This window comes from Dama dama, chromosome 24 (assembly GCF_033118175.1).
Source record: "Dama dama isolate Ldn47 chromosome 24, ASM3311817v1, whole genome shotgun sequence".
NCBI lineage: Eukaryota > Metazoa > Chordata > Mammalia > Artiodactyla > Cervidae > Dama > Dama dama.
The window spans coordinates 29,899,980-29,915,294 of NC_083704.1; positions in this window are offsets into that span (position 1 = coordinate 29,899,980).

Below are 15,315 nucleotides of genomic sequence, written 5' to 3' on the forward strand. Positions count from 1 at the left end.
ATACTGGAAGCTTCAGCATCAGTCCTTCCAGTGAATATTCAGGGTTGATCTCCTTTAAGAGTTTTGACTGGTTTGATCTTCTTGCTATCCAAGGGATTTTCAGGAGTCTTCTCCAGCACCACAGTTCAAGGCATCAATTCTTTCGCGTTCTGTCTTCTTTATGGTCCAGCTCTCACAACCGTAAGTGACCACCGGGAAGTTCTGCAGACTAGATACCTCTATTCTTTGTGTTTTGCCAGAAAAAAAAAAAAAATCTGCTTTTGTAGCCCCTCTCATGAATTTTTTCTTAGTTAATACACTTTTTAAGTACATAATTTCTATTTGTGTCTTCTTGTTGTTCTACTTCTTACTAAGTTATGTCTCTTTGTTGACATTTTCCACATCATGAGGAATCATTCTCATATTGTTTTAGCTCCTTAGATGTGGCTTACTTTAGTGCCTTAAATTATCAGATTTAAAGTCTTTGTAGTAAGTCCAATTGATGGACTCTTCTGGAACAGTTTCTACTGATTACTTTTTTCCTGCATATCAGGTATACTTTCACATTTCTTTGCATTTCTCATAATTTTCAGTTGAAACATAGTTATTTTAAATAATACAATGCAGCAAAGTTGAACACCCGAATCTGCCCCCTTACCAAGACTGGCTGTTGCTGCTGTTTGTTGTTGTTTCTGTTGGCTTGCTTAGTGACTTTCTTGAACTAATTTTTCAGAAAATTTGGTCATATGTCTCTGTTCATACAGCCTGGTGGCCAACTAGTGACTGGACATATTTCCTTAAGTATCTAAACTAATGTCTATCCCACCATTGTCAGGTACTCTTAGTATTTGTTGGGATCATGCCATCAGTGACAAGCCAGGGAGTTTACAATTCTGCCTTAATCTTCACTGCCTGCTTTCACATTTCCTCCTGACCAGTCAGCGATAAGAGAGTAAGCGTTCTTGGGTCTTTTCTGTGCATGCACACAGTACTATAGCATCTAGTCTACTAGATATCCACATTATTTTGGAGCTTTCAAAAATCTCTGTGGATATATCACACCACCCTGGCTAAGTTTCCTATTACATATTTGGTCAGCATCTTGTTTGCTCCAACTGTTGTCACACCTCAGACAGTTGCAATATCACTGATTGTTTTAATAAATGCCCTCGGAAAAAAGTTGGTTGCAGACAGTGAGTTCTGAGTCAGGTCAAATAATGACAAATTCTGTGAATGGTGGTTTCCTGGGAAATGGCAGACAAGTCAAATCATGCAAAGTTTCTAAGAAAGTGACTCTGGGGAAACTTAAAATTGTTTACCTCTTCTAGTGATTGCCATGCTTCTGTTTTTCTCAACTGCAGTAATTGCAAGGCTGTTCATTTTTAAGGGAACCATACAGTAGGAAATCATGGGCTAAAATGACACAAAGCTCAGTATTATTACTAAGATACATCCATTTTTCTTGAGCAAATGCTCCTCACACTGGTGCAAGCCTTTGGATGATTTCCATAGTTGATTTTGACAATTTTTTTTCAAGTTCTTATTGCTTGGGATGAGTAGGTTTTGGGGGTGGTGGTGCATAATTTTCTATTTGTGTTGATAACACTTCTCTTAGTGGTTCAATTTTAATTCATATAGCTTCATTTTGAGTTTTTGGGTTTGGAATGTCCACTTTCAAAGTGGTCTATCATTTTGATTTACCATGACTTCTCTCTTCTTTAAAACAAACAAACAAACAAACATATGTTTTTTCATGCCCCAGAAACTTCTCTACATGGCTTAGACCCTCTTTACAGTATGATGGCATGATAGCACTTTATGCTTGATGACATGCTTTTATAACACCAAGTCAAAAGCTTAAATGAAATATAATTGCTTCTACCATAGCTTATTGGTTAATACAGTCACATATTAGCTCAGACCCAACAGATTCTATCTTTTACTGGAAAGAGCACCAAAGAACTTGCAGCACTCTGCAAATTTACCATATATGTTACCTATCTTATGTTCACAAAATTTTATGGAATACATATTGTTATTCTCACTTTACAAATGCTAAAACTGAGACTTAAGTTAAAATGTACAAAGAGTATAAAGAAGTGATATAAATATGATATGTCATACTAACCCTACATTTGTATCTTTTAATGATTACAGAGTAGAAAGCACTTTTCCTAAATTGTTTTCACAGAACTACAGTAATTAGAAATATGCTGAAAAATAAAGGGTTATGAAATCAAATATTTTAAAAGCAAAAATGAAAATCAGTATATTGGAAACAGTTTTTAGACACTCACAATGTTTATTTCCTTATAAGGTTTTTCTCTGCAAAATAACTTTTGTGTAAATACCTGCCATTATATTCCAATGGAAAATTTAAGGAACACACTTTCAGGAAACAGTAGATAATCACTCTTAATATTTACTAAAATGACTTTAAGGGTAACAATCATTAGCAAGTGTCATTGAAATTTCAAAGGTTGAGTAAACCGTTATATTTCTAGGCAAGAAGTTGAATCATGTGCTTTAAACAAAGACGTGGGTAAGATTATGCAAATACAGATATCGTTCACTTACCTAGTAAGTATAGCAGAACCAATTATTGTGGAAAGGAGTTATTTTATTTGGTGACATATACCATAGAATTTAAGAATATAGAGTAAGATTATAATTGCCACTTTTCAGATCTTGGTTCCTCTTCTGAGTGTAAGTATAGCATTTGCTAAACTGTTTATACTCTGTGCCTTTGATTCCTTAGTGTAATATGAGGGCAAAAATAATACTCACTTTATTGAATATCTAAAGCTGAAATGAGGAAATGCCCATAAAACCCATGGTATTTTGTAGGTAGCCATTAAGTTTATGAGAGTAGTAATTATAAATTTGTGGTATTCTAAAGTCTAGCAGTAGTCTATTGTGTTTACAACACAAATAGCCAGACACAATAAATCAATAAACTAAAGTCAGAACAATTGCTAAGGCAGATCTCAACAAGTATACACAGAGAAAGGCAAAGTAGGTTCCATGCTGGCCTTATACATTTGAAGATATGTTTCAAAATCAAGAGAATGCAAATAAACATTTGTAAGGGTATGGAGAAAAGGGAACCTTTCCACACTGTAGGTGGAATGTAAACTGGTGCAGTCACTATGGAAAAGAGTATAGAGTGTCCTCAAAAAATTAAAAATAAAACTACTCTATGGCCTAGCAATTCCACTCCTAGGTATATATAGCTGAAAAAAAAAAAGCACTAATTTAAAAAGATACATACACCCCAATGTTCATAGCAGCAATATTTACAATAGCCAAGACATATAAACAACCTAAGTGTCTATCAACAGATGAATGGATAAAGAAGCTGTGGTATACATGTACAATGGAATACTACTCAGCCAGGAAAAAGAATGAAATTTTGTCATTTGAAGCAATATGTGTGAACCTGGCAAGAATATGCTAAGTGAAATAAGTCAGACAGATAAATAAGTCAGACTATATGATATTTCTTACATGTAGAATCTAAAAAATGCCAAAAGAAAACACAGTAAATGTAATACAAAAGAAGTAGACTAACAGGTATATAGAACAAACTAGTAGTTATCAGCGATGAGAGGGAAAGGGGTAACACAGGGGTAAGGGAGTGGGAGGAACAAAATATTGGTTATAATAAGATAGGTTCAAGGATGTATTGTACAACAAAGTGAATATAGCCAATGCTTTGTAAATAACTATAAATGGAAAATAACCTATAAAAATTATATAAAAATTTAAAAAATTAAAAGGGGAAAAATCTTTTGACCACTATTTTTGTTAGTGATAAACGTCAAAAATTTGTTATTGTACTCATGTAATTTTTCTATTATTAAATCTTGATTTTATATATATATATACACATATGCATGTAGGTATACAGATATATTAAAAAATAGTTGCTTTCTCTGTGTGTATCCAGGGATAAATAGAAGAGTTAAAATGACAGAACACAACTGATTTTTTCAGTTATAATACTCATGTAAGTCTCAGATTGTGCTCAGACTAAGCAAGAGTTTTCTTTTAAAAGTGTGATATAGATTGAATTTATTCACACCTAATATATCCTAAAGGAAATCAGTCCTGGGTGTTCATTGGAAGGACTGATGCTGAGGCTGAAACTCCAATACTTTGGCTACCTGATGCGAAGAGTTGACTCATTGGAAAAGACCCTGATGCTGGGAGGGATTGGGGGCAGGAGGAGAAGGGGACGACAGAGGATGAGATGGCTGGATGGCATCGCCGACTCGATGCACATGAGTTTGGGTGAAATCCAGGAGTTGGTGATGGACAGGGAGGCCTGGCGTGCTGCGATTCATGGGGTCGCAAAGAGTCAGATACGACTGAGCGACTGAACTGAACTGAATATATATTATTGAGAAACAGTAAGTTGTAAACAAAAATGGACATGTCATTTTCATTAAAAAATAAAAGGTGCAAACAAAATCTACAGAAATATGCACCAAGCTCTTCAGTGTTGTGTCTTTGTGGCAAATTGCATAAAATTCTCTTTGCTATAGGTTTCTGAAGTATTTATATTTTTAACAATTATGTGGATATTTTTGTAAGTTCAGAAGAAAAAGTTGACTTTAAAAATTGAAATCTGTTCAGTTAAGAAGGAATTTAGAAAAAAATTAAACCTGAATTGCATGAATTCAAATATCAGCTAGCTGCATCCTCAAATGCTCAAATAACTTCTTTGATTAAATCTAAATGTCTTTTTTTGTTGTTGTTGTTCATAGACATTTTGTTTTGTTTTTCCATTTCTAAAACCAATTATTATTTTTTTTCCATTTATTTTTATTAGTTGAAGGCTAATTAAATCTAAATGTCTTTTCTAAGATTTTGATAATAAAAGCACACAGCTTATGTCTTATTATTAAAAAAAATAAATTTTTAATTTCATCTTTATCACTGCAACATATAATTGGAACTACAGACACTTCAAAATAATCTTATTTAAAAATTTGTTAGTAAATATTTTGTGAATCATATGCTTCTTGGGAATAATCAGGCAATATGAAGTGTCTTTAGTTAGGAGACATAGTATAGTGCTTTCAAACAATGATAATTGAAGTAACTGGTAAAAATATTTATTATTTTAAACATTAAGTTGAGGAACTTATGTTTGCATATTTCCTACACACAAATGGTTGTGGCATAACAAAAATAAAAAAGAACTGCTAAAAACAATTGATTGAGTTCTATAAAATTTGTTTAAAAATGATATATTTGCCCCTAAAGATTAAAGGCTTATTTATAAATTCAAGAATTTAGCAATTTTGTTTCAATTAAATGAGCTTGCACATTTGCAGATCATTTTAATTCATGTTAGAAGTGCTCATAATAATGAAAGTTTAAAAGAATTCAGTGATGAAATAGTATCTGAAACATCAAACACATTTATTGCTTGCCATAAAAATATGACATCATATTAAATGCAATGAATATATTAAAAAGGTATCTTATTTATTATAAAAATTAAAATATCAAACACTTAATAACTAATAAACCCTGAAAGAACTTTGTTTTCTAATAAATTTTGTGATCAAAGAAAATGTTGAAAGAATGTTCTCTATGAAATATCTACAATGATGGCAGCTATTTATTGTATTTAGTAAGTGATGAAAGATACATTTTCTCATATAAAAATAGCTTAGACAGGACACCCTACAACCTTCTTGAGAAACTTTCAGTTCAGTTCAGTTCAGTCGCTGAGTCATGTCCGACTCTTTGCAACCCCATGAATCGCAGCACGCCAGGCCTCCCTGTCCACCACCAACTCCCAGAGTTCACTCAAACTCATGCCCATCGAGTCGCTGATGCCATCCAGCCATCTCATCCTCTGTTGTCCCCTTCTCCTCCTGCCCCCAATCCCTCCCAGCATCAGGGTCTTTTCCAATGAGTCAACTCTTCGCATCAGGTAGCCAAAGTATTGGAGTTTCAGCCTCAGCATCAGTCCTTCCAACGAACACCCAGGACTGATCTCCTTTAAGATGGACTGGTTGAGAAACTTTAAGTCCAATTAAAGGTTTCTAATTAAAATTGTATAGATAGGAAGGGAATTAATGTCTTTGTTTGAACTATTTGTTTATTTCAAGTGTACTGCATATAATTGCAAGGCCACGAAGAAATCATCAGAATTATACTTTACCCTGTTGATTTCTTGTTATATTAATTCATTTCAGAACTTATTTTTCAAGCTTTGAAGGAAAACAGAAGTAGCTAAATATAAGACCTTAACCTAGGGGATTATTTTTCCCCGTCATTATTAGCTAGAGACAACATGTATTGAATAAAATAAAGGTTAAGCTTCAATTAAGCATTCTAAATATATTTAGTGAGATCTTGAAAAAACTCATAATGCTTCTACCCATACAATTTACCAGAAGCTCTGAAGTAAATTATAACAGAAGCCATAAGAATGCTCAGGTGGTTTTCCATGGTATATTACAATTGCCCTTACATTATACACAGTTGTTTCTCAGAGGGGAAAAAATATGTATTCCAAAAATAAATAAATAAATCTGTTTCATAAATGCTGGCAACATTACAGAAAGTCTTTGAGGGAATGGCTGAAAGTAAAGACACATACAGACTTATTGTTTCCTCCCCAGATTCAAATGCTGTTTCCAGAACTTAAAACTATGTGGAAGCAGGTCATCGATGTGTTACCTTCAAGTGCATTGCTACAGCTAGCATACTAGAGGTTTCTTTATTGCTGAAACTCAAGGGATTAATCTATGGCTTGAAAATCAAGAACAAAGCCTCAGCACTAATACACAGATTGAGGAGGACAATTTTCTGAAGGGGAAGTAGAGATCATCCCATGGCCCTGGAGAGAACCATTGTTTCTGCTTCTCTGCTTCTGAGAAAGATTCTGGATACTGGCTTGAGCAGTTTTCTGCTTCCTAACTGTGAGCTGTCTTGGCACATCTTTTTCTGCAACCGAAAACTTCATGGTCTGAAACAGGTGTCAGGAGGTCAGGTTCCACTCAGAGAGTGCTTTACACAGGCAACACTAACATAATAGTCTCTGAAACTCTGGCTGAGCAATGACACTCCTCCAGGTTGCTTTAGGTCTGTGTCTCTAACACTCCTGAAACTGCACAACTCAGTAATTTTGGTAAAAATATACAACAATTTAGTGGGGAAAAAAAATGAGCCAGTGAGTTATTTGACATCATGTATTTGTTCAACTCACTGTCTCATTCTGAGGAAGGTGCTGTGATTATCATTTTAGGTATGTGCAAACTAACTTTAGAGAAGTAAAGTCATTTGCCTAATATTATATGAGTAATTAGGGCAACAGCTAGGAATTTAATCCCTGTACCTACCCTCTCCTCAAAATATTTTATTATCATAATAAAAGTAGTGTGTGTGTGTGTGTGTGTGTGTGTGTGTGTGTGTGTGTGTGTGTGACAGAGAAAGAGGGAAGAAGGGAGGAAATTCTCTTCCTCATGTTTGGAAAGATTGTCTTTACTTTTTATAACAACATTTATCTTTATGACTTATGGAATTTAAGAAAATGTGTCTATACTTGGAATCATTGATTCATCAGCTTTCAAAGATAACTATTTAGATGTGGCAATTAACACTCTAACACACTGTGGTGGATTTATATTTTGTCAACTTAGCCAATCTGGAACAATGTTTTACAGATAATATACATATAGATAGATATATGTGTGTGTATATATGTGTATATATATATATATATATATATATATAGAGAGAGAGAGAGAGAGAGAGAGAGATAAGTACAGTATCTGGTTAACATGGGCCAAAAGTGACAATTTACATAAGATTTGAAAGGCAAAAGTTAAGGAAACAGATATATACATCTACATAGATAAATATATAGATATAGCTCAGCTGGTAAAGAGTTAGACACATAGTGTGTGTATATATATGTATTTTAAGAGACTTTATTTTTAAATCTAATTTGTTGTTGTTGTTATGTTTAATCACTCAGTCATATCTAACTCTTTTGCAAGCTTATGGACTGTGGCCTGCCAGTCTCCTGTGTCATGGGATTTCTCAGGCAAGAATACTGGAGTGGGTTGCCATTTTCTACTCCAGGGGATCTTATTGATCCAGGGATTGAACTCATGTTTCCTGCATTGGCAGATGGATTCTTTAACCACTGAGCCACATGGGAAGCCCAAAAAGCTAATTTAGGTTCACAGCAAAATTGAGTGAAAAGTAGAGATTTCCTCCCATATCCCTTGTGCCCACACATGCATATCTTCCTACCTCACTATCAACATCCTGGACCAGAGGTATACATTTGTTGAAATTGATGAATCTATATTGACACATAACTACCACCCACAGTTCACAGCATACATTAGGATTCACTTTTTGAGAGAATCTGCCTCCATATATTTTTCACACACAGATGGTTGGTTCAGGGCCCGAGATTTCTTGTAGCTCTCACAGGCTATCGTGTCTCTTCTCTTACTTTTTGAAGTGGGACAGAAGCAGGATTCAGCTCTTTCAGTTTGTGACATATTGCCTCTTTCAGTTTCTCTGACTCCTGGGCCAGATGTGTGTTTAGAACTGAGTACAAAGGCAGCAGTTTTTCCTGCAGGACACTCTGCTCTAAAAAGTTAGAGGTTTGGAGAGGGAGAGAGCCTCATACTGTTTCTGTCTGTCCTTACAGTCTCCTACTTGTCCATGCTTTTCTACATCATGTCCTTTTCTCTGGAACTGCCTGTCCTGCGGATTTCAGACCCTACCACCAGACACAGAGGCAACAGCTTCAAAAACTTTTTAACTAGTTCTCACAAATGAAAAGCATAAAATCAAATTCAAACAATGATCAAATCCACACAATAAATCTCCTGCTGAATGAGAAGAAAGAGTTGGAAGAAGAGGGAGAGCTCTCCTATAGTGATTCCACTTTTCTGATTGTTCCCTGATTGACACAATGTTGATTCATCTCCCCTTTCCCCATTTTCACCTCCACCACATATTTTTATTTTTTTCACTATGTTTGTCTTGTTTATACACACCAACTGATTATTTTCTAATTAGCTTATTCCTCTCAGAGGATTAAATTATTTGTATGTTGATTCTCCTTCATCTTCTGTTTCCATTATTTTTTCTCTAACAATGTAAGCATGCCTTTTTTCCAACTTCATTTCATTCTGTTTTCTGAAAGTGATATTATTTATTTTTGCTATGCTTTAGAGTGCTTTTCATTTTGGACCTTCCAATGTGACTTTTGCTTTCCCAATGTTATTGTTTATCACTTTCATTTATTCACTAATCCCTTTCAGTTTACTTATTTTCTAATTCTGTTGTGTTTTTCTTTCTTCTTCTTTGAACCTTTTGAAATTTTGAAATTCTCATTTTCATTATTTTTCAGGTATTTAAATAATACTATTCATTATTTATTTATAACTAATGATTTAGCTGTTTTTACTACATATTATAGGTTTCACGATTTCAACTGCTTTTCATGTGAGGAAACTTACACAGTCTCTTTGTTTTTGTTGTGGTTACTCATTTTTCAATGGGAGTACTTTTTTTCCCCCCTGGACCAGAAGATTTTTAAAAATTTTTATTTATTTTTTATTGAAGGATAATTGCTTCACAGAGTTTTGTTGTTTTCTGTCAAACATCAACATGAATCAGCCACGCTGCTGCTGCTGCTAAGTCGCTTCAGTCACGTCCAACTCTGTGCGACCCCATAGATGGCAGCCCACCAGGCTTCCCCGTCCCTGGGATTCTCCAGGCAAGAATACTGGAATGGGTTGCCATTGCCTTCTCTGGAATCAGCCATAGGTATACATATATCCCCTCCGTTTTGAACCTCCCTTCCATCTTCCTCCCCATCCCACTCCTCTAGGTTGATACAGAGTCCCTGTTTGAGTTTCCTTAGCCAGACAGCAAATTACCAGTGGCTATCTACTTTACATATGGTTATGTAAGTTTCCATGTTACTCTTTTTTTTTTTTTTTCCCCCGCCTCCAGGGGATCTTCCCGAAACCAGGGATCAAACCTGTGCCTTCTTTTTTTTTTTCTTTAACAGTAAGTGGTTTTATTTACTTATTTTCACTTATTTATATTAGTTGGAGGCTAATTCATACATCTCACCGTCTCCTTCCCTCTCCCTATGTCCGCAAGTCTATTCTCTATGTCTGTTTCTCCATTGCTGCCCTGTAAGTAAATTCTTCAGTCTCATTTTTCTAGATTCATATATATGCATTAGTATACGATATTTATCTTTCTATTTCTGATTCACTTCACTGTGTTCTAGGTTCATCCACCTCATTAGAACTGACTCAAAGGCATTCATTTTATGGCTGAATTATATTCCATTGTGTATATGTACCACAACTTCTTTATCCATTCATCTGTCGATGGACATCTAGGTTGCTTCCATCTTCTAGCTATTGTAAATAGTGCTGCAACGAACAATGGGGTACATGTGTCTTTTTCCAGTTTGGTTTCCTCAGGGTATATGCCTAAGAGTGAGATTGCTGGGTCATATGGTGGTTTTATTCCTAGTTTTTTAAGGAATCTTCATACCACCTTCCATAGAGGCTATGTCAATTTACATTCCCACGAACAGTGCAAGAGCATTCTCTTTTTCTCCACATCCTCTCCAGCATTTATTGTTTGTAAACTTTTTGATGATAGCCATTCTGACTGGTGTGAGGTGATATCTCATGGCAGTTTTGATTTTCATTTCTCTAATAATGAGTGATGTTGAGCATCTTTTCATGTGTTTGTTAGCCATCAGCATGTCTTCTTTGGAGAAATGTCTGTTTAGGTCTTTTTCCCACTTTCTGATTGGGTTGTTTGTTTTTCTGGTATTGAGTTGTATGAGCTAGTTGTATATTTTGGAAATTAATCCTTTGTCAGTTGTTTAATTTGCTATTATTTTCTCCCATTCTAAGGGTTGTCTTTTCTTTTTTTTTTTTCTCTTATTTTTTTTTTTTTTAAGTGTTGTCTTTTCACCTTGCTTAGTGTTTCCTTTGCTGTGCAAAAGCTTGTAAGTTTAATCAGGTCCCATTGTTTACTTCTTTTTTTATTTCTGCTACTCTAGGAGGTGGGTCATAGAGGATCTTGCTTTGATTTATGTTGAGTATTCTGCCTATGTTTTCCTTTAAGAGTTTTATAGTTTCTGGTCTTACATTTAGGTTTTTAATTCATTTGAGTTTATCTTTGTGTATGGTGTTAGGAAGTGTTCTAATTTCATTCTTTTATATGTAGCTGTCCTATTTTCCTGGCACCATTTATTGAAGAAACTGTCTTTGCCCCATTGTATATTCCTGCCTCCTTTCTCAAAAATAAAGTACCCATAGGTGCATGGTTTTATTTCTGGGCTTTCTATCTTGTTCCATTGATCTATATTTCTGTTTTTGTGCCAATACCATACTATCTTGATGACTGTAACTTTATAGTATAATCTGAAGTCAGGAAGGTTGATTCCTCCAGCTCTATACTTTTTTCTCAAGACTGCTTTGGCTATATGGAGTCTTTTGTGTTTCCATATAAATTGTGAAAATCTTTATTCTAGGTCTGTGAAAAATGTCATTGGTCATTTGATAGGGATCACATTGAATCTGCAGGTTGCATTTGGTAGTATAGTCATTTTTCATAATATTGATTCTTCCTACCCAGGTTCATGGAATATCTCTCCATGTTTATGTCATCTTTGATTTCTTTTATTAGTGTCTTATAATTTTCTGTGTACAGTTCTTTCATTTCCTTAGGTGAATCTATTTCTACATATTTAATTCCTTTTGTTGCAATGGTGAATGGGACTGATTCCTTAATTTCTCTTTCTGATTTTTCATTGTTATTATATAGAAATGCAAGTGATTTCTGTGTATTGATTTTGTACCCTGCAACTTTGCTAAATTCACTGATTAGCTCTAGTAATTTTCTGATACTAATCTTTAGGGTTTTCTATGTACAGTATCATGTCATCTGAAAACAGTGAGAGCTTTACTTCTTTTCCATTATAGGTTCATTTTATTTCTTTTTCTTCGCTAATTACTGTAGCTAGGACTTCCAGAACTATGTTGAATAACAGTGGTGAAAATTGACACCCTTGTTTGACCAGATGAATTTTGAATGTCAGAAGTAGTTGGGAATGTAAGTTGGATCAATATCTTAGATTTTAGTTTATTGTTTTAAATACTGAACTTATTCTCAGATTTAATCTCTTCCATAACACATCTCTAGTCTGGCCTTGGCCAGAGTACAACTTTATTTGTTAAAGATTTTTCTTCTGATTTAGACTGATTGCCATCCACTTTAAAAAAAGAATTTTATTGAATTATAGTTGATTTACAATGTTGTGCTAATCTCCACTGTACAGCAAAGTGACTCAATTATACACACACACACACACATATATATATTATTTCTTTATATTTTTTCCATTATAACTTATCATAGGATATTGATTATAGAGAAGAAAAGTGAAAGTGATAGGTTTAGTTTGTTACCCTTCTATACAAATCAATTCAGCTATATCATTTCTCATGAAAAGCTAAGGTAGTCTCCTACAATGATACTGGTTTACCTGTCCCTATAATTTCAGTATTGCAACTGTCTCTTTTTGGATATGAGGAAAATATGATAGAGGACTTTAAGCAGTGAATCTCATTTACTCATTAAAAAACACTTAAATGGTATTATATTGTTTGTATGCTTTTTAGATATGTTATCCCCTATAGTCTGATTTAATGAAGACTGTTGGAAGTTTGTATTGCTTACACACTAACTCACAATAAACCTTGAAAGAAGCTCAAAGAGGATTCCATTAGCTTAATGTATAACTACTTCAGTGAGAAAGAATGCTGTGACAGTATATATCATTATCCATTATTATGAATTAGAAAAATTATTATAAGTGATGAACCTGATATTCAAGTTCTCATTCTGCCATGTGTTATACAGATAACTTTGCAGTTTAATTTCTCATCCCAAGTTTCCTTCAACAGTTGTATCAGTCATTGAAATAGAATGCTTTGTTTAAAAATAACATGTATCATTTAGTATGTGTAAGTTAAACAACTTGAGAAAGTCAGAAAGTCTTCACAGAGGAGGTACTATATGAAGTAGATCTTGGAGGATCAGCATGATTTATTCAAAAGAAGAAGTGTAGAAAGGGGATTGCATACAGAGAGAAGAATATGTGCAAAGACATAAAAGAGTAATAAGAATGGATAAACTGGAAAATTAAACAGTTGGGTGTGAATTTATTAGACTGGAGAGTATATTCAGAAGGAATGAGGAGGTAGAAATTGGAGAAGTAGAAGGTCATAAGGATGCCTTACCCCATGTCTGTTGTTTTAGGCAATTTTTACATATTGTGCTCAAATGTTATTTTCTTTTTAGTTCATTAGTTTCATATTGAGTCACTGGCATAATTGCAATTTAGTGACTTGTGTGTTTTTAATGTGTGTGTTACTATTCTATAGTTTGTATTTTTAGTTAATACAATTCAGAGATGTAGAAGGAATAGTGTAGCTAAGTAACCCCATGCACAATATCACTGGATCTTCATTCTCCTTAAAAAAAAAAAAAAGAATCCAATCTAACCATCTCTACCTTTTAATTGGGGTGTGTTGACTACTTACATTTACTGTGATTATTGACAAAGTTTGACTTCAATATTACATTTGCTGTTTGTTTTCTATTTATGATATCTGTTATTAATCCATTTTTTCTCTTATATTGCTCTTTTTGGGGTTAACTGTGGTTTTCATAATCCCATTTTACTTCTTTTGGTGAATGAACAATACATTGTTAGTGGTTCCTTTAGGACTTAGGTATACATTTTTAATATAACTTTATTTTAAGTAATATTATGCCACTTCAGTGTATTATTTTTAAAAATGGTATACTTACTTTATCATCTTTTGTGCTACCGTTTTTATATTTTGCTTCCACTTGTGTCACAAACTACATTAAGCATTGTTATCATTTTTGCTTTAAACAGTCATTTTTAAACATACTTTAATAATAAGAAAATTATTAAATATTTGTGTGCAAATTTCTCTTTTCCATTGCTTTTCATTCCTTGGTAAAGATCTGTCTTTCTGTATGACAGCATTTCCCTTCTGCCTCTAGGATTTACTTTAAAATTTCTTTTATGCAGGTTTACTTTCTGCATATTTATGCCTGAGAAGTCTTTATTTTGTCTTCATTTCTTAAAGTTATTCCTGCTCTGTATAGACCTCTATGTTGACAGACTTCCCTTTCTGTACATACTTGGAAGATGCCACTCTACTGTCTTCTGGCTGACTTGTTTCCTGTGAGAATTCTGCCATTCTTATCTTTGCTTCTCCATGTGTAGTGTGTTTTTTAATATTCTCTCTCAGACTGCTAATAATACATTCTCTTTATCATTGGCTTCCAGAAATTTTATTTTGATGTTGTTTTTATTCAATCATCCATTTGTGTCTAACTCTTTGCAACCCCATGGACTACAGCACGCCAGGCCTCTCTGCACCTCACCATCTCCTGAAGTTTCCTCAAGTTCATGTCCATTACATCAGTGATGCCATCCTGCCATCTCATCCTCTGATGTCCTCTTCTCCTTCTGCCCTCAATTTTTCCCAGCGTCAGGGACTTTTCCAGTGAGTCAGCTGTTCACATTAGATGATCAAAATACTGGAGTTTCAACATCAGCATCAGACCTTCCAACAAGCACTCAGGGTTGATTTCAATTAGGATTGACTGGTTTGATCTCCTTGCTGCCCAACAGACTCTCCAGAGTCTTCTCCAACACCACAGTTCAAAGGCATCAATTCTTCAGCCCTCAGTTTTCTTTATAGTCCAGCTCTCACAACCATACTGTGACTACTGGGAAGACTTGCATTGACTATACAGACTTTTGTTGGCAGAGTATTGTCTCTGCTTTTCAGCATGCTGTCCAGGTTTGTCACAGCTTTCCTGCCAAGAAGCAAATGTATTCTGATTTTATGGCTGCAGTCACCATCCACAGTGATTTTAGAGTCCAAGAAGAGGAAATCTGTCACTACTTCCACATTTTCCCCTTTTATTTGCCATGAAGTAATGGGGTCAGATGCTATAATCTTAGCTTCTTTGTTTTAATATTTAGTTTCAAGTTGGCTCTCTCCTTCTCCTCCTTCACCCTCATCAAGAGGCTCTTTGGTTCCTCTTCACTTTCTGCCATTATAGTGGTGTCATCCACATATCTGATTTTTATGTACCTTGGTATGATTTACTTTACATATTGTGTGCCTAGGGATGTTTGTGATTCTTAGATCTATTTATAGTTTTATAAAATTTTTAAAAACTAAGCAATTAACCTTC